The sequence below is a fragment of the Triticum dicoccoides genome, chromosome 3A, assembly GCF_002162155.2.
Source record: "Triticum dicoccoides isolate Atlit2015 ecotype Zavitan chromosome 3A, WEW_v2.0, whole genome shotgun sequence".
Taxonomy (NCBI): domain Eukaryota; kingdom Viridiplantae; phylum Streptophyta; class Magnoliopsida; order Poales; family Poaceae; genus Triticum; species Triticum dicoccoides.
The window spans coordinates 687,122,965-687,150,168 of NC_041384.1; the positions used below are offsets into that span (position 1 = coordinate 687,122,965).

At 44.7% G+C, this 27,204-nt stretch overlaps 1 long non-coding RNA gene across 7 annotated transcripts; it reads left to right on the forward strand.

Annotated features, from left to right (window-relative positions):
• LOC119270216 lies at positions 1-26,207 on the forward strand. 7 transcript variants are annotated; one of them, XR_005133991.1, is made up of 11 exons: positions 1-244; positions 332-460; positions 1,296-1,366; positions 4,771-4,851; positions 4,957-5,059; positions 23,843-23,910; positions 23,999-24,044; positions 24,173-24,269; positions 25,023-25,128; positions 25,207-25,581; positions 25,665-26,207. It is a non-coding gene; the product is annotated as an uncharacterized LOC119270216 (long non-coding RNA). The 7 variants fall into 7 exon arrangements; XR_005133988.1 differs by having other exon boundaries at positions 25,210-25,581; XR_005133990.1 differs by lacking the exons at positions 1-244; positions 332-460; positions 1,296-1,366 and adding an exon at positions 1,384-4,692 and having other exon boundaries at positions 4,771-4,867; positions 25,210-25,581.
• Positions 26,208-27,204: the final 997 nt, after the last annotated feature.

Below are 27,204 nucleotides of genomic sequence, written 5' to 3' on the forward strand. Positions count from 1 at the left end.
GAGAAGAAATCTCAATTGATCGCCTCCGCCGCCGCTACACATCCACTCCGTCGAGAACCACTTCGGCACCGCCGCGGTCGGCAGCGAAGACTTTCGGCGGCCTCTTCTCCGCCTACACCGACGACCAGCTCGCCCTCGAATTCCCAACCTCTCCGCCCTAAAGAACCACTTTGGCGCCGCCGCGGCCGGCAGCGACGACTTCGGCGGCCTCTTCTCCGCCGACCAGCTCGCCCTAGAGAACAACGTGCGTGAGCCTTCCCCTCCCTTAATCCCCTTTTCTCTCCGCCGGCCTCTGATCCGTTTGCGCCCCTTTTTCGTTTCCCGGTGGCAGTTCGATGGGTTCCAGAAGGCGACCAAGGAGATGGCGAACAACAAGAAGGGGACGACCACGCTCTCCTTCATCTCCGACAAGGCGTCATCGTCGCCGCCGACTCCCGGGCCAGCATGGGCGGGTACACATGTGAGTCCCCTGTCCCTTGGCCTCGCATTCCAGTGCTAGGGTTTGGTGCTGCGGGGATTCGATCTGCTGGCGTGGATGCGTGATTTAGGGTCGGGATGTTTATAGATCTCCTAGCGAAATCTGGTTCTTTTGTCCGTTGATTATCTCTGGGAGGACAATTTGGTGGTCAGGGGTGTGTTTCTTTACTCTTGCGTACCAGGGCATGTACATTTTCATATCTAGTAATTCAGGGCAGTGATTCATACTTCTATGAAATCTCAAACCAACTTGATTTGGGTGTGAAGAACTTGTGCTTAGGTTCTAGTGTACAACAGAGAAAACATATCACAACCTCACAATAGCTGAGCCACCAATTGCAGTGCCTCTCACACCAGTTGTGGCAACCGTGCTTGGATGTGGCGGTTCATTTGGATTACGTGGTGAATACAAAGATACTGATTGTGTTTGGATGCTAATTATCTGTAGGAACTGAGAAGGGAGGTAATCTGTAGTGGGATTGGTACTGATAGAGAGTTGTGAATTGATGTGATACTGATATCACACACACAAAAAAGATAGTTTTGCTAATACTTACTATTGAATTCAAGTCTGCTTATCTGAAGGTCCAACATTTATGCATACTGATTTGTGTCTGTGTGGTTCGGAGAATCCAATAGAAAGCTGCCGGTATTGTATAATGTCTATTTTTACACAAGTGCTGATCCTTCTGTAAAATTGCCCTTGCATGTTTGTTAGTCGTTGTAGAAGGCTCTTGCTTGATGCAAAGGATCATCACTTAAACATTCATCAGAATGTATTTCTGTCCTTACATGATTCTGTGTTTTCTGTTCTGCAGCTTTAATCCATGCGGAACCATGGCTTGTGGGGCTGCTGATTGCCAATTTTGGCATAGAAACTTGGGTTAAGGTAAAATATCACCTGCTTGTCTACTTGGCATCTCATATTTTGCATAGTACTAGTTGAGTGCCGTGTGTTGCAACGGGATATTGTATTTATCTTCTTCAGTGTCTACTATGTTATCCGCCTGTCTATTCACGTCCCATAGGAATACAAGCTTCATTCTTCCTCCTTTTTTTACTCTTGCATGTCCATGAATTTTATCACAGCTCCATCTTTTGTGTGTTTCCACTTTGCTCACCACTGTTCATGGGTGTTGTCACTTGATACGGAACAAGAAATTTATGTATGTAGAAAATAAGTTCTCAGGATTGTAACTATACAAAACACCATTTTCCTTCTCCATTATCTGCCTCTGCCATCACTCACTTTGTTGCACAATTTTAACTGTAACCATAAACTTCTTGTAGTGAAAGTTTATTGAATATCATAATTACCAAGTTGCAACTACCACAAAATGATTTTAACTACTAATATAAGACCTTTTGTCAATTATATTTCAACCTACACTATTTAAGTATTATTTCTCTGTGCTCTTACTAAGTCTACAAAAACAAAATACACAAATAGCAAATCTAAGTATGCTCTAGATATTCATCATGTGAGACAATAGGTGAAAAAGACCAGCAAAGTAAAGTATCATTCCGGAAAGAAAAGATATCAACATCGGATTTGAATCTTTCACATTTTATCACAAAGACAGCTAAAAACTCACTTCCAATCGATGTGGCACAAACAAAAGGGACCAAGCAGGACTGAGTGCAAGTCTTGTCTTCTTCAGATCTTTTTATTTTATAATTAGCGTGTGAATTTTCTTGGGGTGGGCAGTTAGTATAGGTATATATTCTGTAAGGATTGGGGTGCAAATAGTGCAAATTCACATGAAGTTTAATATAATGCAAGTAGAAGTTGTATAGACTCACAAAATAATGGAACTTTTTATTCTTCAGGCAAGCTGGAATGTTCTTGCATCAGCAGTGAATGTGCTGCTACCCATAATATTGATTTTAATTTTAAAAGAAATAATTAGACATCAAAATAAACTCATGAAATAATAGCACGGCCAATACCACAATTGATATGTACGCTAGATGGTCTCTCCTAAAATAATTTTGTGATATTAAGTGAGCTAAATCATGAGTTTCACATAATATAAAAGATCATTTTGCAAGGTGTTTTAGCTTGCAAAATGATCGTATATTATGGGACTGAGGGAATAATTTACAGGACATGATAAATCTAAAATAACATTTATCTTACAAATGTGAACATCTTTTATGTTGTAATAGTCAAACTTACATCTTTTTTACTGCATGGTTGGTAGTTGGACATCTGTTTACGGAAGGGAAGGTAGCATACTTGTGGCTGCACAAACAATTATATTGTTTACATCAAGCTAAAAGAATGACGGAATTTTTTTACTTGCTAGACTAAAAGATCGATGGAAAAAAATATTTCTCAAGTTGAACTCTTATGAGTCTTATCAATTTTACCTCGACAAAGAGGCAGATCATTAATTTTGCAACCAACATTTCATTTGCATGGTATTCGGCAATCTGCACCGATGTGAATCCTATATCCCATCAATTGAGTTTTCCACGACAATCTATCTGTGACTATAAGTCCCGCGTTGCTATCTGAACTGTGTGCTACCACAAGTGAAATCCACCTCGAATTACCTATTTTTGGATCGCATTGATGCGCAATGGTTGTAGACTCTAGTCTTCTACTGACGAAATATCGAAACAATGTTAGTAACTCTGTTAATGTTAAATACGCATAAGCAAAATATCTATCAAAGCTTCAATGACGACATGCCTGCAACATTAATTCTTGAATTTGCATTACTAAGTACTCCCTCCATCCCAAAATAATTGTCACTAACTTTGTACTAAATCAACGACACTTGCTTTGGGACGGAGGGAGTATATACAGAACTGAAGTTTAACCAAGAACATTACATCATTGCATTTCTTTACAGAATTAGCCCACCGCTGTGATTACAATGCTAATTGTAGTAAATTTTAGATTCAACTATGTTATACTTCCCCCGTCCCAAAAAGCTTGTCTTAGATTTGTCTAAATACAAATGTATCTAGACATGTTTTAGTGTTAGATTCATCTGTATCTACATAAATCTAAGACATACTTTTTGGGATGGACGTAATAGAACTGAAGGTGCCTACACCAAATTTCTCCAAGGTTTCTGAAGACAGCAAAAATAAAAAAATATTTGCCCTAAGATTTCTCCAAGAAATGCATACCAGGACCAAAATTAATATATTGATGTAGATGACTTTAATCTTCATGTAAGGTGGACCAACTGCCATACAGGAGGGTACAAGTACATGCTCATAAACTTGGTTGATGTTGCCGTGGCTCTAGCCTTATTTCTTGCCGCTGGTTTCTATGAACAAGAAACCAGCAAAACTAAAGCTTACTTTAATATAAAAAGTTTTAGCTGCAGCTAGAAAAGAGCCGCCAAGCTCTTGTACATTTAGTCGACGGACTTTAAAGAAAAATCATGGATAAATGAAGAAGTTAGATCTGGCCATATAGTGCAAGAAACAATTAGTGAGCGAGAGAAAAGCTTAGTGATGAGAAAGAATACGTTGGTATTGAAGACAAACACCATGGAAGCATTCACAAATCTACTCTTCCACCCTTTCGGCGGCCGCGCAAGCACAGACCATGAGAACTCCAAGAATCTTGACCCCATAGCTCATGTACAACTGGAGTAGCTGCTGCACTCGGAGTCTTTGCTGCGGTGCCACTGTTCGATGCGCTAGGAAGCAGGTATAAATGAAGGTCGTACATGACATAGAAGACGGCGAGCTACATCTTGCATGTACAAACGAGGGCGACCTAGGCTTGTGTTCGACAATGCAGTTCTTGGTTGGTGTGTCCGATAGCGACCAGGGCAGTGATGCGAGGCGGCGATGACTGAACGAGATAGTAACCCTAGCTGGTCGCGCTCGCTCTTCACGAGAGGAAGAATAAATCAGATTGGGTCGAGCGAGTCGATGAGGCTGGGAAAAGAGCGGGCGGGTCCACTTGTCGGCGAGAATTTGGTTGAGAGAGGAGGAAGCGACACACGAACATGCGAATAGACATACCATGACCTACCATCACAACCGTACTCCCCTTTGATAGTAAAAGATAGTAAGCATAACAGTAGTTTCTTCCTTGAGAGGTTCATGAGCTCCATGAGCTCGTGAACAAGCGAAGAATCTCTATTGCTGGTTCTTTGAAGACGTTGGCTAATATCCTTTATTTTCATATATGGCGGGATGGTACTTCCAATTGGTACAATGATTGTTGGATTTGATGGAACCGTGAGTGGCCCTTTGACATATTTTAGTGTCGTTAAGATGTACTTAGGTCTATGCTTAACAATTCTGCCCTTTTTCTAGGGTCCGGACTTGATACTATGTTGATAAGCGAGGGTGCAAGGCTCAAGGGAAGCTGGTTCTCTAACTCTCTGTATGCTTATGGTATGTTGGATGAGGGGTATGTTCTTTTATACCTCTATACGTTGCTTTCTCACTGTTCATATTATCTTGAAGTTGCATCCCTTATGTTTGTGTTTTACATTTCAGTTACAAATTCAACGTGTTAGTTGAGGAAGCTACTGAGTTAGCATGGCGGGCTTTTATCACGCAACATTCCGTGATGGAGCCAGTGGTGGTTGTATTCATATTGGTATGCATTCTATTTCGCAGTATCTATCCTAATATTTGTTTTGTTCACTCGATAAGCATGATACAGCATGCATGCATATTTGTTAAACACCTTATCATTGTATCTTTTGAAATCTCAAACACAATTGTTTATTGAGTTACATTTACTTCCGTAAGTTTTTGACAAAGTTCAGAGATTATTGTATTTTCCATCATGTAATGCACAAATAGAGATTACCGTCTAGACGATGGTGATAAATTAAACCACTCCCTTCTGTTTACAAATGTACAGGGTTGTAGAGTATAGACATGGGTCTAGACATCTAGTGAGACCTACCTAGGATTTCTAAAACAATATAATATAATGGTTACATGTAAATTACATGCCTAGATTTATTCCTTTTTTATACGACTTACATGTTAGTAGATTCTAAAAATATGGTGTGATGTATAAAAAATTATGGTCAATGCTATGTCTAGTGTTTGGGTCAAATTATTATCTGAAAGTCGGGTTAAAGTTTATTGAGAAAAGAAGATTATCATTTGGGTTTGATAGAGTATATGACTATATCCCACTTGGTCGTGTTATGTCTAGTGTTTGGAGAAGAATACACCAACCATTTTGGTAGTGAGCCTAACTCATCTCAACATGGCCCACTTTGGAGAAGAATACACCAACTATTTTGGTTGCGAGCCTAACTCATCTCAACCATTTTGGCCTCATTCCCCTAATATGCTAGACTATTTCTCTTATTCACTTCACGATTCGAGAGAGGGAATGCCAGCGGCCATGGCACCATTGTCCCCCCGGCCATTCATGCTACTTGAGAGGAGGAAGGCTCTTGCGATATTGTCCGAGAGGCATTAGCGCTAGCGAGTTTGCCACCATCTGAGCCGTGGCAGCAATGCCGTAGAGCATATAGTGGAGGGTAGAGCATATAGTGGAGGGTAGAGCTGGATGGTGGCGTGCCGACGTCGCAGGAGGAGGTGCACTCGTACGGGCACTACAGTCTGGTTCTTCTTCCAAGCAATCAGAGAACCACTAGAAATGCACAGTAAGCAGAAAGTGAACAACGATCCAAGGGATCACTAGCCCACATAGCATCTCAATATGCCTGGGAGCTGTAATGAACAGGAACGGGGAAAGACTATACAATGAGGGATCGTGCCATGAATAATCAAAAAACATGAAGAAGATAACTATAGTGAACCGAGGTGGGGGCAGAGACGAACTGACTCAAAATATGGACATGATAGGAGATATCCGGGCGAGTGATAGCTAGAAGACTCCCAACAAGATGACGCTAACGTGTTGGAGCTGACAAAGGGTCACCATCAATAGCACGGAGGTGAACGTTGAGCTACATGGGAGTCAACGGTGCGCTCATCAGTAAGAGCAACATGAGCAAGATCCTGGATTACTTCTCTTGACCAAGAAGAGACCTTACTCCTAAGAAAGTAGCAAAGTGGGCCAAGATCAGACATAAGAAAGTGCTCACTAAGACGTGCCTTCACAAAGGCAATATACTTTGCGTCTTCGCTAGTGGTGAACATGTCATCAACTTATAGAAGAAGAGTCCGGCCAAGAGCAGAAAGGTGGACAAACAACACATGATCATGAGCACTCACTGGTTGCAGTCGTCGTAGAGGCAAAACGCTCAAACCAGTCTCGTGGGCTTGCTTCAGGCCATGGAGAGCGACGAAGACGACAAAGCATGTCGTAAGGAACAAAATAGCGGTGGTGGCTGCATGTAAACCTCCCCGCGTAGCTCACCATTAAGAAAGACATTCTTAACATCAAGTTGAGATACAGATAAGTGGCGAATGTGCGAACAGTGGTCATATGGTTCACATGTGCAAAAAGTCTTTTTGTAATCAATACCATGATCCTCCTGAAAGCCACGAGCGACAAGATGAGTTTTGTAACGCTCAACGGAACCATTGAGCCATCAAAGTGAGTCTTAACCTTGTAGACCCCTTACAAGTGACAGGACGAACACCAAGAGGAAGAGAAACAAGATCCCACGTGTCGCCGCGCTCAAGAGCAACAATCTCCTTTGCCATCGCAAATTGCCATTTTGGATAAGCAGCAACATCACGACAAGAAATCGGCGCAAGAACAACAGTGTGAGCGCTTGAAAAATCAGGGCGGTCAATTGGCAGAAACGGATGAGAAGGCAAGCCGTAAGTAGGCTGAGACGGGGGAGATGGCACATCAGTTGACACATGCACAACACGCGGTCAACGAGTATAAAAGTGAGGAAAAGATGGATGACCATGAGGAGGAATCATCGGGGTAAACTCAGGTGATGGAGACGGTGATGGTGTAGAATCCTGTGATAAGCAAGGTCAGGAAATCATAGGAGATGATGGCGTTGGATCTGTTATAATCGGAGAAGCGAAACAATCAATAGGAATGATAGGAGGGTCGAGAAAATTGTAGAAAGAGATATCCTTCACATAAAAGGTCGAGGAAGATGAATTCGTGTAGAAGGGACGAGACTAGTCGAAAGTCGTATACCGAGAAATAGGCATTTGTCGATCGGCGTGATCTCAACAACGATCTCCCTTATGCTCATTGCAATATCCTAAGAAGACCCTTAAAAAACCGAGCAGTTAGTTTGGTGCGTTCATGGGGGGAAAGAAGAACATAGCAAACACAACCAAACAATTGAAACGCTAAATAATTAGAAAACAATCAAAGTGACGTTCCAAAGGAGTGACACCCTGTAGGGAAATGGATTGTTGAAGGTTGATGACATAGATGGAAGTGGAGACAGACTTGACTGAGAAGCGCGGCGAAAGATAGAGCAGTGACCATCAACTAACAAGCCGTCTCAAGAAGGCGACGATGCTTGCGCTCAACCACGCCATTCTGCTCAACCACGCCATTCTAAGCATTAGCACCAGGATAAGAGAACTGAGCAAGAGTACCTTGCTTAGCAAGGACTCAAAGCAACAAGTTGGAGATGTATTCTCCACCAGAGTCATCACAGAATACGAGACTAGGCTTAGAGAACTTAGTGTGAACCATGGCATCAAAACACTTATATAGATAAGACATCACTATGAGAAGAAATAAAGTATATCCAGGTGTGTTGAGAGAAGTCATCTATAAAGATCGTATACTAGCGATGACCTCCTTTCAAGGCAAAGGGAGATGGACCCCAGACATAAAAGAGAACAATGTCGAAAGGATGCTGAGACACTGTCTCACTATGAGCATAAGGTAACTGGACCTCTTTACCAAGCTGACAACCCTAGTGGTTTTGAGACACCGTTGGAGACAGATCGAAGAAGACCACGTCAAACTAAGGATGAGAGATGAGAGCCACACAAGTGACTACTTGCGATGATGCCACCGCTGAAAACAGATGGTAGACAAGGCAACAGAGGTGGAGAGACTGGCGGCAGTGGCAGCAGAGTTACTTGGTGCAGCATCCCACGTGCCTGTGCACTCTCCGTTACCTGCCGATCTGGCTTGGTGTGCTTCTCCTGTTTGCGGGTTGTGTGGCACGCACTTGATTAAGCACCCCACGTTCTCCTACTGTGCGCCCTTGGCCCTGGCTTTAGGTAGCGCCTGTTCTCGGCCTGCCGTGCATAATCCAGGTACGCGTCGACTGTCCAAGCTCTTGCTCACCATTGGTGTTGCTCGAGCCTGCGGTTATGGTGTCGCCCAGCAAGGGAGCACGGGATGTGGGATTGAGACAGTTCACATAGCAACCCGCAAGAAGGCAAAGGATGCCCATCCGGACTGGCAGGGAGCGAAGGTGGACATAAAGGTGGACGTTGAGTCTCAACAGTGCGCTCGTCAGTAAGAGCAGCACGAGCAAGAAGATCCTGGATATACCTCTCTTAGAAAACAAAGAAGCCATCAGAGGTAGAAGAAACCTCATTCTCAAGGAAGTAGCGAAGAGGACCAAGATCATACATGAGAAATTCACTATAATGAGCCTTCACGAAGGCAATGTAAGTGTTGTCCCTAGTGATGATCGACATATGGAGCAAGTGTCAGACACAAGTTGGTTGGGACAGAATGTGCAGGATCATGAGCACTCACTAAAAACCAGCTGCATTCATTGCTGAGATGAAGCGCTCAAACCAGGCACGCAAGGGGTTTGCTTAAGACCATGTAGGGAGCGACGAAGACGAGATACCATGCCATCCGGAAGAGAATACCTAGGTGGTGGCTACATGTAGGCATTGTTGACATCAAGTTGAGAGATAGGCTAGTGGCGAACGAAAGCCACAACGGAAAGTGTGCGAAGAGTGGTCATCTGGGCCATACAGGAGCAAGTTTCTAATTGTAGTCATGACTTTGTTCTTACCACTAGAAGAGCTTCGTAAAGCTCAAGAGAAAATCAGTCTCACCCTTGGCCCACCTACAAGTGATGTGACGAGCAAGAGGAAGGGAAATGAGATTTCACTAGCCGACGTTGGGAAGAGCATTCAATGCCATTATATGCTGCCATTCTGGATGAACAAAAATGTCACGATAAGAAGTCTTCTTGGGAAGAGTAGCGCAATAACCATAGCAGTTAATCGGCAGGAGTTAGCGAGCTCAGAAGCCATTAGTAGGCTGTAGGCTGATCTGGAGGCGATGTTTGCCAACAGAAGAAGACATACTAGTCGAGGAAGATGACTCATTAGAAGAATCCACAACAGCGGACAATTATTGTAGTGAAGTCAAGGAAGATGAGCAAAAGAAGGAAGATGAAAAGACGAAGTGCCAAGAGTGACTTGACTATCAACTGGTACGATGTTCCATTTGACAGTAAAACCATGAATAGGGAAATCTAGATGTGGAATACCCAAGTGGTAGCTGCACGTAAACCTCCTCACACAGCTCACCATTAAGAAAGACATTCCTAACATCAAGCCGAGACGCAGACCCGTGACGAATAGAGGCCACAACAAGAAGTGCGCGAACAGTGGTCATATGGCCCGCAGGAGCAAAAAGTCTCATTGTAATCAAGGCCATGCTACCGTTGAAAGCCACGAGTCACAAGATGAGCTTTGTAATGCTCAAGAGAACCATTAGAGCGAGTCTTAACCTTGTAGACTCACCAAGTAATGGGAAGAACACGAGGAAGAGAAACAATATCCCACGTGTCGATGCGCTCAACAATAGCAATATCATCTATCTATCATGGCAAGGTGCCATTTGGTATGAACAACATCAAGATAAAAAGTTTGCTCAAGAACAACAACGCCAGTGTTTGAAAGACTAAGGCGATCAGCAGGCAAAAGAGGACGAGGACACAGGCCATAAGTTGGCTGAGACAAGGAAGATAGCGCATCAGTAGACGCATCCACAACACACGAACGATGTGTATAAAAGTGAGGCAAGAGGCAAATATGAAAGAATACTATGAAGAATCATCAAGATAAACTTAGGTGATGAAGACAAGGAAGCCACCAGTGATAAATGTGTCGAATCCTGTGATAAGCAGGTGAGGAAATCATAGGATAATCGGTGATAAATGTGTTGAATCTTGAATAATCGGAGAAGCAAGAGCAGTACGAGGAATGGATTAGGGCTCAACAAGAGTGATAGGAGTGTCGGGAAAAGTGTGGAAACAGATGTCCTCCACTGAAAAGGTCGGGGAAGATGGATGTGGGTAGAAGGGTCGAGACTCATCAAAAAGTGATATCTCGAGAAATAGTCATCCTACGACCAACATGATCCTAGCAATGATATCCCTTATGCTCATTGTTGTATCCTAATAAGACACACTCAATGGACCGAGCAATAAGTTTGGTGCGTTCATGAGGGGCAAGAAGGACACAACAAACACAATCAAACAATTGAAGCGCCGAACAATCAGGAAATGATCAAATAGATGTTCGAAAGGAGACCACCCTACAGAGCAGTGGATTGGATTGCCGAAGGTTGATGAGTTAGATGGAAGTGGAGATAGACTCGGCCCAAAAGTGTGGCAGAAGAGAGGTAGTGTCCATCAATAGACAAGCCTTAAGAAAGTGATGATGCTTGCGCTCAGCCACGCCATTCTGAGTATGAGCACCAGGATAAGAGAACTGAGTAAGAGCACCCTGTTTAGCAAGGACTCCATGCAACAGCTTGGAGATATACACTCCATCGGAGTCATCACAGAACACAAGAATTGGCGTAGAGAACTGAGTGGAACCAAGGCGGCAAAACACTTATATAGATAAGACCTCACTATCACTACTATAAGAAATAAAAGATATCCAGCTATCTAGAGAAGTCATCTATAAAGATAGTATACTAGCAATGACCTTCTTTTGAGGCAAAGGCAGATGGACCCTAGACATCAAAGAGAACAAGGTCGAAATGACCTCCTTTTGAGGCAAAGGTAGATGGACCCCATACATCAATGAGAACAAGGTCTAAATGACGCTGAGACACTGTCTTGCTATGAGTATGAGGTAACTCTACCTGCTTATCGACAACCCTCATGGTTTAGAGACATCGTCGGAGATGGACTCAAGAAGACCACGTTGAACTAATGATGAGAGATGAGACCCACACAAGTGTCCTAAGGCAATGATGTCACTGCTGAAAATAACTGGTAGACAAGGCAACAGAGGTGAAGAGATTGGCAGCGCAGAGGGACTTGATAGCATCCCATCTGCCTGTGCACTCTCCATTCCCGTCGATCTAGCATGGTGTGCTTCTCCTGTTTGCAGGTTGTGTGGCACACACTTGATTAAGCACCCCACGTTTTCGTAATGTGCGCCCTTGGCCCCGGCTTTAGGTAGCGCCGTGTCCTCGGCTTACCGTGCATAATCCAGGTATGCACCGACTGTCCATGCTCGTGCTCGCCATTGGTGTTGCTCGAGTGTCCGGTCTTGGTGTTGCCCAAGAAGGGAACACGAGATGTGGGATTGAGACAGTTCACATAGCAACTAACAGCAAGGCGAAGGATGCCCATGTAGACTGGTAGGGAGCGAAGGTGGACACAAAGGTGGATGTTGACACCATAGGAGTCTCGGCAGTGCGCTCGTCAATAAGAGCAGCACGCGCAAGAAGATCCTGGATATACTTCTCTTAGGAAATAAAGAAGCCAATAGAGGTAGACGAAACCTCAGTCTCAAGGAAGTAGCGACGAGGAGCAGGATCAGACATAAGAAGCTCACTATGACGAGCCTTTACAAAGGCAATGTATAGTTGTTGCCATTGATGATCAACATATCGAACAAATGTTCGACCATGAGTTGAATGGTGGACAAAATGTGAAAGATCATGAGCATCCAAAAAACCAGCCATAGTCACCACCGAGACGAAGCGCTCTGCTTAAGACCATATAGAGAGCGACGAAGACGATAGACCATGCCATCAAAAAAAAACCCTAGGCGGTGGCTACATGTGGGCATTCTTGACATCAAGGTGAGAGACTAGTGGCAAACAGAAGCCACATCGAAAAGTGTGTGAAGAGTGGTCATCTAGGCCGTATAGGAGCAAATGTCTTGACCATGTTCTCACAACTAGACGAGCTTTGTAATGCTCAAGAGAACCATTAGTCTTACCCTTGTAGACCCACTTACAAGTGATGAGACGAGCACGATGGGGAAGGGAAATGAGATTCCACGTGCTGATGCGGGCAAGAGCATCATTCCTCGATGCCATCACATATTGCCATATGGGATAAGTTGTCTCGAAAAGAGCGGTGCAATAACCATAGCGGTCAATAGGTAGAAGCGGGCGAGCTCAGAGGCTGAGCTAGAGGTGGTGCGTTGCCAACAGAAGAAGACGTAGTAGTCATGGGAGATGGCCCATGAGAAGAATGACAACATTTTTGAAATTTGTGAACATTGTTCTAGAATCCACGAACATATTTTGAATTCGACGCGAACATTTTATGAGTTCATGTATTCTTGTATATGTGAATGGTTTTTTGTATTCATGTGCATTTTTTGAATTCACGAACTTGTTTTGAATGCGTGAAATTTTTGAATATGTGATCATCTTTTGAATACGTGAACAATTTTGGAATTCACAAGTTTTTTGGAATTCGTGAATATTTTTGAATTAGTGAACATTTTTTGAATCCACAATCTTTTTTGGGATTGGTGAACATTTTACGTATTCGCAAACATATATTTTGAATTTGTGAACATTTATTTAATTTCTAACTCTTTTGTCAAATTCGCCTTATATGTTATTAGATTGTAAGTGTTGAAGTGTATATGTGGATTGCCTAGCCCTTTTCATTAGTTCAGACTTTTGGTTGCGTGAATTGTCTAACCTTTTCCATTATTTTGGACTTTTGGTTTGCATTGGGTGGTTCATGAAGCTTAACACTAAGGATATGGTGTTATGTATAAAGAATTATGGTCAATGATATATTTAATGTTTGGGTCAAATTATTTTTGAAAGCAAGGGTTAAAGTTTGCCAAATAAAAGAAGATTATCATTCAGACTGGATAGAGTTATGACTAAATCCCACGTGATCCTGTTTGCATCAAAAGTCTAGCCTACTTTGGAGAAGAAATGCATCAATCATTTTGGTAGCTATGACTCATCTCAACAATTATGTTTAGGCCTCATTCCCTTAATACGCTAGCCACTATCTCATTTCCCATATTTCTCTTAGTCTCACTCCAAAACACTTCACGATCACCATGTGCCACATGTGGTAAGCAATTCAAAAATAAAAAAAATAACTTCACAATCCGAGAGAGGGAACGCCGAGGGAACGCCAGCAGCCATGGCGGCATTATCCCCTCCGTCCGTTCATGGCACTTGAGAGGATGAAGGCTCTTGCGACATCGTGCGAGAGGCATCGCCGCTAGCAAGTTTGCCACCATCCTGGACACGACGGCAATGCCGCAGAGCATATAAGCCGCAGAGCATATAGTAGAGGGTGTAGGATGCTGGAGCAACGACGCTTCGGGAGGAGTTGCACTCGAACAAGGGCAATGAAGTCTATTTCTTCTCGGCGAGTGGCAGTCAGATTGACAAGACTCCCAACAAGATGACAATAAAGTGTTAGATCCGACAAAGAGTCATCCTCAGTAGCACAGAGGCGAACATTGAGCTCCATGGGAGTCTCAACAGTGTGCTCATTAGAAGAGCGGCACAACCAAGAAGATCGTGGATTACATTTCTTGAAAGAGGGCAAAGACTAGACATAAGAAACTGCTTAGTAAGACGTGCCTTCACTATGGCAATATACTCGGGGTCTTTGCCAGTGATGATCATGTCATCGACATAGCAGCAGCCACCACAGAGGCAGAACACTCAAATCGGGCATGAGGGGCTTGCTTAAAGCCATAGAGAGAGCGATGAAGACTACAAAGCAAGTCACCAGGAGCAGAATAACCAGGTCGTGGGTGAATGTAAACCTCCTCACACAGCTCACCATTAAGGAAGGCATTCATAACATCAATTCGGGACGCAAACTAGTGGCGAACAGAGATCATATGGTTTGCAGGAGCAAAAAGTCTCATCGTAATCAGCACCATGCTTCTGCTGAAAGCCACGAGCCACATTACGAACTTTGTAACCCTCAAGAGAACCATCATAGCGAGTCTTAATCTTGTAGACCCACCAGGTGATGAGACGAACACGAGGAGGAACATAAATAATATCCAACGTGCCAATGCGCTCAAGAGCAGCAATCTCCTCTACCATCGCAAGGTTCCATTTGGTATGAGCAACATCACAATGAGAAGCCGACTCAAGAAAAGCAGCGCCAACGACCAAGGCAGTCAACATGCGGAAGCAGAGGAGGATGCAAGCCATAAGTAGGCCGAGAAGGGGAAGATGGCACAACTCATAGATGGCGTGTATCGAAGTGAGAAAAAGATGGAAGAATACGAGTAGGAATCATTGGAATAAACTCAGGTGATGGAACTAGGAAGTCACCAGCGCTGAATGTGTAGAATCCTATGATAAACGAGGTGAGGAAATCATCGGGGATGATGCCGTTGGATCTGCAATAATCGGAGAAGCGGGAGCAGTACGACGAGTGGATAAGGGCTCAACCGGAGTGATAGGAGTGTTGGGAAAATTGTGGAAAGATATATCCTCCACTAAAAAAAGGTTGAAGTGGACGCGGCTAGGGACGAGACTCATCAAAAGCCATATCCTGACAAATAGGCATGTTCACGAGGGGCAAGAAGGACATAGTAACACAATCAAACAATTGAAGCGTTGAATAATCAGGAAACGATCAAAGAGACGCTCGAAAGCAGCGCCACCTGACAAAGTAGTGGATGGAGGTTGATGAGATAGATGGAAGTGGAGACAGACTCGACCCAAAAGTGCGGTGGATGAGCGGTAGTGACCATCAAAGCACGAGCCGTCTTCAAGAAGCTTATGATGCTTGCACTTAGCCACGCCATCTGAGCATGAGCACCAGGACAAGATAACTGAGCATGAGTACCTCTCAACAAGGACTCCATGCAAAACGCACATAGAGAAGTGAGTGTGAACTATGGCAGATATACTCTCGATTAGAGTCGTCATAGACACAAATAGGCGTAGAGAAGTGAGTGTGAACTATGGCAGCAAAACGCACATATATAGATAAGACCTCACTAAATAAAGTATATCCAGGTGTGTCGAGAGAAGTCATCTATAAAGATAATATTCAGGCAAAGGGAGGTGGACCCCACGCATCAGAGTGAACAAGGTCAAAAGGACATTGAGACACCGTCTCAATATGAGTATAAGGAAACTAGATCTGTTTATCAAGGCGACAACTCGATGGTTTAAATACGTTGTTGGAGACGTATCCAAATCTGTTTATTAAGGCGACAACTCGATGATTTAAATACGTTGTTAGAGACGTATCAAAGAAGACCAGTCGAACTAATGATGAGAGATGAGAGCCACACAAGTGACCGAAGGTGATGATGTCACTATTGTAAATAACTCGTAGATAATACAACAAAGGCGGAGAGACTGGTGGCGGTGGCAGAGGAACTTGATCCAGTATCCCATGTGCCTGTGCACTCTTTGTTCACCGTTGATCCGCCTTGGTGTTCTTCTCTTGTTTGCGAGTTTTGTGCCACACACTTAATTAAGCACCCCACATCTACTACTATGCGCCCTTGGCCCTGACTTTAGGTTGCGTTGTGTCCTCTGCTCCGACTGTCCGAGCTCCTTCTCGCCATTGGTGCTGCTCCACAGCAAAGCAAAGGATGCCCATCCAGATTGACAGGGAGCGGATGTGGACACAATGGTGGACGTTGACTCCATTGGAGTCTCAACAGCGCGCCATCAGTAAGAGCAGCACAAGCAAGATCCTGGATATACTTCTCTTATAGGAAATAAAGAAGCCATTAGAGGTAGAAGAAACCTCAATCTTAAGTAGCGAAGAGGACTAAGATCGTACATAAGAAACTCACTATGATGAGCCTTCACATAGGCAATGTACTTAGTCGTCACCAGTGATGATCGACATAAGTTTTTGGCAATGAGTTGAATGGTGGATAGAATGTGCAGGATCATGAGCTCTCATCGAAAAACTAGCCACAATCACCACTAAGGCGAAGCGCTCAAATTAGGCACGAGGGGTTTGCTTAGGGCCATATATATATAGAGAGACGAAGATGACAAAACAATGCCCTCAGGAAGAGACCCAGGTGGTGGCTACATGTAGCCATTCTTGACATCAAGCTAAGAGACAGACCAGGAGGAAGAGAAACAATATCCCACGTGCCGATGCGCTCAATAGTAGCAATATCCTCTACCATGATAAGGTGCCATTTGGTATGAACAACATCAAGATAAGAAGTCGGCCCAAGAACAACAACGCCAACGCTTGAAAGACTAAGGCGGTCAACATGCAAAAGCGGACGAGGACGCATGCCATAAGTAGGATGAGACGGGGAAGATGGCAATCAGTAGATGCATCCACAACACGCGAATGACGTTTATAAAAGCGAGGCAAATATGGAAGAACACGAGCAAGAATCATCGAGATAAACTCTACTGATGAAGACAAGCAAGCCACCGGTGATGAAGGTGTAGAATCCTATGACAAGCGATGTGAGGAAATCATAGCTGATGATGGTGCTGAATCTGGAATAATTATAGAAGCAGGAGTAGTATGAGGAATGGATTAGGGCTCAACAAGAGTGATAGGAGTGTCGGGAAAAGTGAGGAAACGGACACTGTCCACTGAAAAGGCCGGGGAAGATGGACGCGGTAGAAGGGACGAGACTCATCAAAAGCCATATCTTGAGAAATAGTCATCCGACGACCAACATGATCCTAACAACGATATCCCTTATGCTCATTGTTGTAAGTTTGGTGCGTTCACGAGGGGCAAGGACACAACAAACACAACCAAACAATTGAAGCGTCGAACAATCAGGAAACGATCAAATAGACGCTCAAAAGGAGACCCCCACTCTACAGAGCAGTGGAATGGATTGCCGAAGGTCGATGAGATAGATGAAGTGGAGACAGACTCGGCCCAAAAGTGTGGCGGAAGAGAGGCAGTGACCATCAACAGATGAGCCTTCTCAAGAAGGTGACGATGCTTGCGCTCAACCACGCCATTCTGAGCATGAGCACCAGGATAAGAGAACTGAGCAGGAGTACCCTACTCAGCAAGGATTCCACGCAACAGCTTGGAGATATATTCTCCACCAGAATCATCACAGAATACAAGACTAGGCGTAGAGAACTTAGTGTGAACCATGGCATCAAAACACTTATATGGATAAGACATCACTACGAGAAGAAATAAAGTATATCCAGGTGTGTTGAGAGAAGTCGTCTATGAAGATAGTATAGTAGCGATGACCTCCTTTCGACGCAAAGGGTGATGGTCCCCAAACTTTAAGAGAACAATGTCTCCAAGAGAACCATAGGAGTCTCAGTAGTGCGCTCATTAGTAAGAGCAACACGAGCAAGAAGATCCTAGATATACTTCTCTTAGGAAATAAAGAAGCCGTTAGAGGTAGAAGAAATCTCAGTCTCAAGGAAGTAGCGAAGAAGACCAATATCAGACATAAGGAACTCACTATGATGAGCCTTCACAAATACAATGTAGTTAGAGTTGTCGCCAATGATGATTGGCATATAGAACAAGTGTTCGACCACGAGTTGAATGGTGGACAGAACTTGAAGGATCATGAGCGCTGGCCGAAAAACCAGGCATAGTCACTATTGAGACAAAGCGCTCAAACCAGGCACGAGGGGTTTGCTTAAGTCCATATACAACGACGAAGACGACAGACCATGCCATTACGAAGAGAATACCCGGGTGGTGGCTACATGTAGGCATTCTTGACATGAAGTTGAGAGAGAGAAAGGGAGGGAGGGAGCAAGAGAGAGACTAGTGGTGAAAAGAAGCCACATCAAAAAGTGTGCGAAGAGTGACCATGTTCTCACCACTAGACGAGCTTTGTAATGCTCAAGAGAACCATAAGAGGCTTAACCTTGTAGACCCACTTATAAGTGATGAGATGAGCACGAGGGCGAAGGGAAATGAGATCCCTCGTGCCAATGCGCGCAGGAGCATCAATCTCCGCTGTCGTCGCATGCTGCCATTCGGCACGAACAACGCCGTCAAGATAAGAAGTCATCTCAAGAAGTGCGACCCCAGCCTAACCGTAAGCGTCAATAAGAGGAAGTGGGCGAGCTCGGAAGCCATAAGTAGGCTGAGCTAGAGGCGGTGCGTTGCCAACAGAAGAAGATAGTAGTCGAGGGAGATGGCTCATCAGAAGAACCCAAAACACGCGGACGACCAATTGAAGTAAAGAAGATGAGGGGGAATCAATAGGGAGGCCTTAGGGGATGAGCTAGGGGAGGTAGCCTTAGGTAATGAAGGGGTTGGGGAAGCCGCAGGTGACGATGGTGTGGGGTCTACAACAGTACTACGGGAAGACACGGTGGGGTTGGTGGACGAGGGAAAATACTTTAGTGGTAGGTGTATTGGAAAAAGTGAGGAAACAAATATCCTCAATAGGGGAGGCCAAAGGAGAGGATGGACGAGCGAACGCAGTTCCTTAAGGTTTTGAGGACGAGGCATTTCGAGTATGGCCTTGATTTTATTCGGGTCGATTTCTATTACCCGATGTCGAATGACAAACCCTAGGAATGCCTTATGAGACCATGAAGGCACACTTCAATAGGTTTAACATGTTGCCTTAGGCGGTCGACTACGATTTCGAGATGTTGAAGATTTTCTTCATAGGATACCACCTTTGCAATGAGATCATCTACATAACACTCGACAATCTTATGTATTATCTCATCAAAGATCTTAGTCATGGCGCGTCGATATGTAGCATCGGCATATAAAGGGTGAGACTCATCAAAAGTCACACCCTAAGAAATGTGCATCTGACGACTGACATAATCCCAACCCGATAGCCCTTGCTAATCACTGTAACCTAAGAAGACGCATTCAACAGACTGAGCAGTTAGTTTGCTGCATTCGGCGGCGGGGGTGGGGGGGGGGTGGGGGTGGGTGGGCAAGAAGAATGTAGCAAATGTAAGCAAACAAAGGAATCATTGAGTTGTTAGGAGAACGACAAAAAAAGCTCGAGGAATGTCACCTTGTAGAGCAGAGGAAGGATGAATGTTGATGACATAGGTGGAAGTAGAAACTACCTCAACCCAAAAATAAGGTAGAAGAGAGGTGACAATCATCAACGCACGAGCCACCTCAAGGTGACGATGCTTGTGCTCAGCAACACCATTCTGAGCATGAGCACCAGGACAAGAGAACCGAGGAAGTGTGCCGTGCTCAACAAGGAATTTGCCCAACAAATGAGAGATACACTCAAGGATTTCGAAGCCGCTGAGTTCCACATGGAGAACACCTTGCTCCAGCAACCATGCATTGCCCATTGTTGACTATGTCGGTCCCACTCTGAAGGAAAGCGCGAATGCATTTCTCGATCTTCGCAAGTAACCATAGAGGTAGTTTTATGGCGATGGCTTGATAATCTGGGATGGAGAGCACTAATTTGAGAAGCCTCTCATGTTGAGTAGATTCTCAATCCAAGTGGGGAGGAAGTCGAGAACTTTGTCTGGAAGAGGCCGTAGGTGGACCATTTGAATCTTCTTGCACGACAAGGGGAGGCTGAGGTAGGTGCACAGGAGCAATGAGAAAGCACATATGAAGCTTAACTTGATCACCTAAATCTGGACGATGTTGCAGCAGTTTGGTGCAAAGGAGCACTTGTCAAAGTTGGTTCATAAGTTTGACACGCCACCAAGATCAGGTTGCCGCACGTCGAAGACAGGAGGACGACCATGTCGGCATCATACAGTGACATGAGGTGCGTCGCGCGATGCCAGCACGATGGCTCCGACATGACAACGCTCTTTACATGGACCAACAAGGCGTTGAGCACCACCAGCACAAATGAAGAAACAACAAACGACAAAAGGTGGTCATGTTGCCACATGCCACGACAGTGAAGAATATGCCTTCCGTGCACCTTGTTGAGGATGACTTTTGAGGATGTCCATGGTAGAATCATTCAGACCCACTTGGTGAATCCGCCGCCAATGTCAGCGTGCCACACGATCATAGGAGGAAGGGCCATGAGACTGAACCGAATGCCTTCACAGTGTCAACCTTAAGCATGAAGGAGCTCGTTGCTCCAACTGTAGTTCTGACCAATGAGGTTGATCTCACGAAGCTCAAGGTCATCAAGGAAACGGTGAAATTTGACCATCTATCCTTTTTTAGGTTAGCGTTAATCTTATCCCTTGCCTACTAGATAAAGCAGTCACCGGTAACGACCAAGGAGGTTGACAATCACCAAGGAGGTGCCTGAGACGAAACAGAGGGCAATGGTTCGCGTCAGTACATTAAGGCCCCACACGTTTCAAGAAGACCACGCCGAACGAAGGACAAGAGACGAGAGTCACACAAGTGGCCAAGGCGATTTGCAATGCTGAAAAGAGCTGGTAGACAAGGAAACAGAGGTGGAGAGACTTGTGATGGTGGCAATGGAGGGAAGGTGAAGCCAGTCAAGCTCCTAGAGGCCCTAAGAGTCAAGGCACCGGGGGCCAGCACCTAGGAGAGCACTAGTGTGACGTTCTGGAACAAAGCATGAGTCAAAGTCAAGAATTACCCGACAACCAGAGTCAACAATTTGACCACCAGAAATGAGTTGCATGGTAAATCGAGGAACATGAAAAGACGAAATGCTAAGAAGTCCTTGGCCATTAACCTGGAGGGATTACCTGTTAGGAAATATGCAACTTGTATTTCCAGGTGGCCATATGCCGTTACACACAAACATGCAAGTGTGTTACAATATGCAAAAAGAAAACAACATGATAGAACGGGCAAAATACAAAGGGGTACATGGCTAAATATATAACTCTTAACCCCCCCCCCCCTTCCCCCAAACTCATAATGGATCAACACCAAGTTTGGAGAGATAGAAGTCGTGTTGTGCTCTAGTCTGGGCCTATCTAAAGAAATCCGGAAATCCGCCAACTGTAACTCGGAAGGCACATATTGAGGAGCAATAACCTGAATCTTGCACAACAACATGCACAAAGGAAGCATCAATATGCTTGGTGAGCTCATTCTTCACAGAGTCGCTCACAATACTAAGAGCACATGTAATGTCAGACAAGAGCAGGTGTAGTGACAGAAACACCAAACTTCTAAAGCACTGTAACCAAGTCACCTCTGCCGTCAAAAGAGCCATAGCTCGCGACTCAGCCTCGACACTCGAACGTGAAACACCAGTCTGTTTCTTTGTCTTAGAGGCAATGAGAGAACCACCAAAAAAACACAGTAAACAGAAAGTGAACTACAATCCCAGGGATCACTAGCCCACGTAGCATTTGAATAGGCCTGAAGCTGTAATGAACTGGAGCAGGGAAAGAATAGACAGTGAGAGATCATGCCACGAAGATCATGAAGGAGGTGACTATAGTGAACCAATGTGGCCGCAGAGACAAACTGGCGGAAAATATGGACATGATTGGAGATACCTGGACTAGTGACATCTTGATAGACAAGACTCCCATCAAGATGATGATAACGTGTCAGATCAGACACGGTCACCATCAGTAGCACAAAGGTGAACATTGCGCTCCATGGGAGTCCCAATAGTGCACCCATCAGTAAGAGTAGCACGAGCAAGAATATTCTGGATATATTTGTCTTGGGAAATACTCCCTGAAATTTCTCCAACAAGTATTTCCGGACGGAGGGAGTAAAGCCATTAGCGGTAGAACAGACCTCTATCACAAGAAAGTATGGAAGATGGCCAAGATCAGACATACGAAAAAGAAATTGCTCACTAAGAAGTGCCTTTTCAAAGGCAATATACTCAGGGTCGTCCCAATTGATGATAGGCCCAGACTAGAGCTTGACCATGATTAGAAAAATATATCCAAAAGAAGAGGCTGACAACGATAGACCTGGCCATGGGCAGCCCGGCCCGGTCGGCCCGACCTGACCCGGCCGGAAAAAGCCCGACTTGGCCCGACCTTGTCCACGGGCGGGCTCGGGCCTAGATTTCAAGCCCGACGGCCGGGCCTGGGCCCGTCATATTTGCGCCTTAACAAAGAGGCCTGGCCCAAGGCCCGGCGGGCTTTTAGCGTCATGGGCCGGGCTCGGGCCCGATTTTTAGGCCCGACGGCCGGGCCAGGCCTAGGTTTTTTGCATCGGGCTTTGGTAGGCCCGGCCCGACAGATAGCCAGGTATAGACAACGACGAGAAAAATATATCCACCAGAAGTTGAAGAGACCTTTATCTGAAGAAAGTAGCGAAGGGGGCCAAGATTAGACATAAGAAACTGCTCACTGAGACGTGCCTTCACAAAGGCAATATACTTAGGGTCGTCGCCATTCATGATCATGTCATCAACATTCTCACCTATAATGAGGCTGGCCAACTCAGCCTCCCAGGGCTCCCCCAGATTGAAGCTTCGTTGGCCGTTCGATTGAGTTGCTTTTGGCCAACTGGTTCGTCTCGGAGATTTGTTATGCTAGTTTTCACCACGCGGTTAATTTTCAATATCCCTGACCGGTGGGTTCGTTCTTCCTCCCTAATGGCCGGGTGAGCCCTTCGTGGGTGGGAGCGACCCTATCCTCACACGCCGCATGTTGCGCCGCCCGTATTTGGCGTCTCCGCTGTTGTGTGCAACCCCATATGAACCCTACCAATCACGTATATGTCCCTCCTCCATCCCTCGTGTGCCGACGTCCATCTCCATCTTCAATCCGGCCTCCTCTTGTACCTCCCAATTTCCTCATCCTTGCCTCCCCATTGCTTGCCCTTTGCCCGGATCCGGCGCAGGTTGTCGTCGTGGAAGACCAGGGCGACAGGGTCTTCACTGTGGGGGTGGAGGAGCAGGAGTGGTCATTAAGCTAGCGGCGGGGGATGAAGCAGCGAGGCCCGAGCTCTAGGCGTTGCACACATCGCGGGGTGGAGGAGAGGCCGGCGTTGGGCGCAAGGAGCAGCAGGTGGGGAATGGTAGGGCTATATCTCCCATTGTCCAGCACGGGCCACTGAAGAAGATGAAGGGAAGCCAGGGCTCTAGGCGTTGCACACATCGCGGGGTGGAGGAGAGGTTGGCGTTGGGCGCAAGGAGCAGCAGGTGGGGAATGGTAGGGCTATATCTCCCATTGTCCAGCACGGGCCACTGAAGAAGATGAAGGGAAGCCAGGGCTCCTCAAATGGCGGCTGCTCCTCTTTGGCTTGGACCAGAAGCCAGGCAGCTGCGTAAGTGCAGAGAAGCGAGCAGAGCAACTGGTGCAGCCGCCTCCTCCCCTCGCTTGCTTCCTCCTGGAGCGTCTGTTCCAGTTCTCTCTCTCTCTCTCTCTCTCTCTCTGGATTTGCTTATGAATTGACTCGTGTTGTTGATTGCTTTGCAGGTTTGGGTTCAGATAGAAGAGCTCCATGCTTACAAACTTTTGGGATAACCGAGTTTATCAATGCCAAAGTATATGATGGTTTCTCCACTTCCACCTCATGATTTGCAATTTCCCTGTATGATGCATTGATACCATTCCATTGTGATTTGTCTGCAGAAAATAATCATCGGGTTTTCAAGTGTAGGCATCATGTGAAAGCCCAGTTAGTGTTCCTGGTTTATGAATTTAAGAATACATTCTCATCTCCCTTCTGTCTATATTCCATTATTTTAGATTTATAAGTGCTTTATAGATGATTCTTGAGTGCCTTGTGCAACCTTTCCATTTCAGGCATAATTTCTAAGTTGTATGGCATCCATCCCGATAATTTGTTCTGCACCATGCTGCCTCATGTAGGATTTTGGTGCTCGTGATCTACTTTGCTTAGGTGACCTGCTCCCAATCCTTCTTCCCCTCCCCTCTGACCTCTCTCTCTCTGTATGATGTTTGATATGTGTTTTGGTTCAAATTTGACATGACTTTTTGGTTGATGCTTGGTTCAGAAAGGAACAAGTTCTAGAATTGGTAGAAGAGTCCTATGTCATCCTTTGTTTTTTTTTGTCAGGATGAATGCTTCATAACAGGTGTATGGAAGCACAAAAGTAGACTCATATAAACTACAGTTGCAGTATCAGCAATAAGCATGGGACGCCTCACATGTTTCTATCAAAATTGTGTATAAATTTAAGAGCTTAGCAAGAGAATAGCATCTCTGTTCCGGGAGAAGAAATTTAAGAGCTTAGTAACAGAATAACATCTCTCTATAAATTATAGAGCTTAGTTTTTTGCATATGCATGTAACAGCAACTCTTTTGTGTTCTTGTCTTAAATATCCTATTCATGATACAATAATCTGCACCAAGCTTACTATGATGAATTTCGGGCAAGGGAACCCCATTGTTTATGCATCTTCTGTAACAGAAGAACGATATTTGGGGTATAGTTTTGTAATGTTACGTCTGTTAAGTGATGATTTTACATTCTGGATTAGGCCGACGTGTCGTGTTATATTTCGCGTCGTGCTGCTTATATTTCGTAATTGCGTGTGGACAGGATACGTGCACTGTTTTCGTAATTGCTTGTGTTGTAGACCCTGGCCTGTAAATGTATTGATTTTTGATCCCATTGCTCGTTCCTGCAGGAGCGCGGCGCTTTGCTGACCAAGAAGATTGAGAGGGGGAGCCAATTGCTAGAGAGCGAGAAGGCCCGAACTGCTGCGTTGGAGGCCTCTGTATCCGATTGCATCTGTGAGTACCTTCTACTTACTGGCATTTAATTGGTTTAGACTTGTTTTTTTGCTGATATAGCTTGTTATTGCCGTGAAGCAGCCGAGGAGCAATATTACGAGATGTGTCGTCGTCATAGCTTGGTTTGGAAGGTGGCCAGCAATTATCGGAGCATCGCCCAGTTGGGTGCTTTGGAGGCCCGTTCATGCCAGGAATTATTGTTGAAAACGCGAGACGCTGGGGATTCAAACCAAAACATTGCCTCCGGTCTCCGGGCAATGGTGCAAAATGAGAGAGACAGACTGACCTGTGGCGACAAATCCAGTCCGTCCGGGATGAGATTGAAGCTTCAGGGAAGGGTGAGAGCCCTTCGATTGCCGAGGAGACCGCCCTGCTGAGAGGTCGGTCAACGCATGTCGGTGGAACTGTCAGACCAATACGGCCAAATAGCCAAGCTCCAGGAGGCCGCCCGAGGTGGATGCCCTTTCTTTGTCCCTTTGTGACGTCCTTTTTGTCTGGGGCTCGCCATGTTTGCTAATTGTGGTTAATTGTTGCAGGTATTTTTCCATAAATGTATATTGTGCCGGATCAAGACAGCCTTGGTGTCGTCACTATTGTTCTTCAACAGATGTCCTAGGCGCTGACCTGTGTGGCAGGTTCGATGTGGATCTCGCAGGATGCTGATGTCCACTTGGGTCCATTGATCGAACGTGCTGGATCGCTTGGCCGACCTCCAAGAAGCTGCCGCCAAGGAAGGAGCATGACCCGTGCTTGCACGCTTGAGGTCGCGCTATCCTGAGGTCTCAACTCATGTTGTTGCGACCTCCATTCCTGACGAATTTCTTGATGGTGGCGACTGGATGTGAGCCTGAAAGAGTAGGAACATTTGTTGGCCGTGTGTGGCGTTAGGCAATGTCAACTTTGTTACAATTTTTATGTTTCAACTTTTGTAGTTTGAATTCTTGTTTGATGCCTGACCAAGCGCACGTGGGAGGGCATCTCTATTTCTCGCTTTAAGTGAGCACAGGCGAAGCCTCACGTGTTGAAGAGCCCTAGATGGGCCGGCCCAGCCGCGCGGGAGGCTACGGCATGTTTTTTTTCTTCTGTTCTTGTATTTTGCTTTATCTTTGTACTTTTTTATACTTTAAAATATTAAAATATTCTATATATATCTTTATACTTTAATATATATATATATATATATACAAACACATTGAAAAATGTTGAAAAAGTATATGAAAAATGTAGAATAAGTATTTAAAAATGTTGAACAAGATTTTAAAAAATATTGAACAGATATTTGAAAATGTTGAATAAGTATTAAAAGTGTTGAACAAGTATTTGAAATGTTGAATAAGTATTAAAAATTGTTGAATGAGTATTTGAAAAAAGTGTTGAAAAAGTTTTTCAAATTTTGAATAAATACAAAAGAATGTTCAAAAAGTATTTGAAAATGTTGAATAAATATTAAATATATTGAACGAGTATTTGAAAAATGTAGAACATGTAGTTGAAAAATGTTGAATAAGTATTAAAATGTTGAACAAGTATTTGAAAAATATTGAATAATAGGTTGGACAATGTTAAACGTGTGTAAAAAAATGTTGATTACTTATTTAAAAAATGTTTGTGACATATATGAAAATGTAGAGTGAAAACAAAAACAAAGATAGGAAAAAAAAGAAAAAATGGAGAAGAAAAAAGAAAAGCAAACAAAAATGGAGAAGAAAAAAGAAAAGAAACAAATAAAAACTAGAGAAAACTAGCTCGAATTGCTCAAGTAGGATGCGTTCCCTTGTTCTAATAGCGAAGGGTCCTTGAGCAGAGTGGTTATTGGAGCGCAGGATCTCCTTGGAGATTAGGGATCAATCCAGGCTTGTCACCAGAGATCCCTTCCACCTTGCTGAAGGTGATAAATAGTCGCCACGCACGTGGGAGGCCTAAGGTCACGTCAAGTTGGTTCTTATTATGGCGGGGCACAGCGGCAACCAGAAATTGTTCAGCCCCTGACTTCTCGTTTGGCTGTTCCTTTGTTGCAAGGGCCACCGCTTAAGTTTTGCTTATGTCGATGCAGCCCCTGCTTCAAGGCCTCGAGAG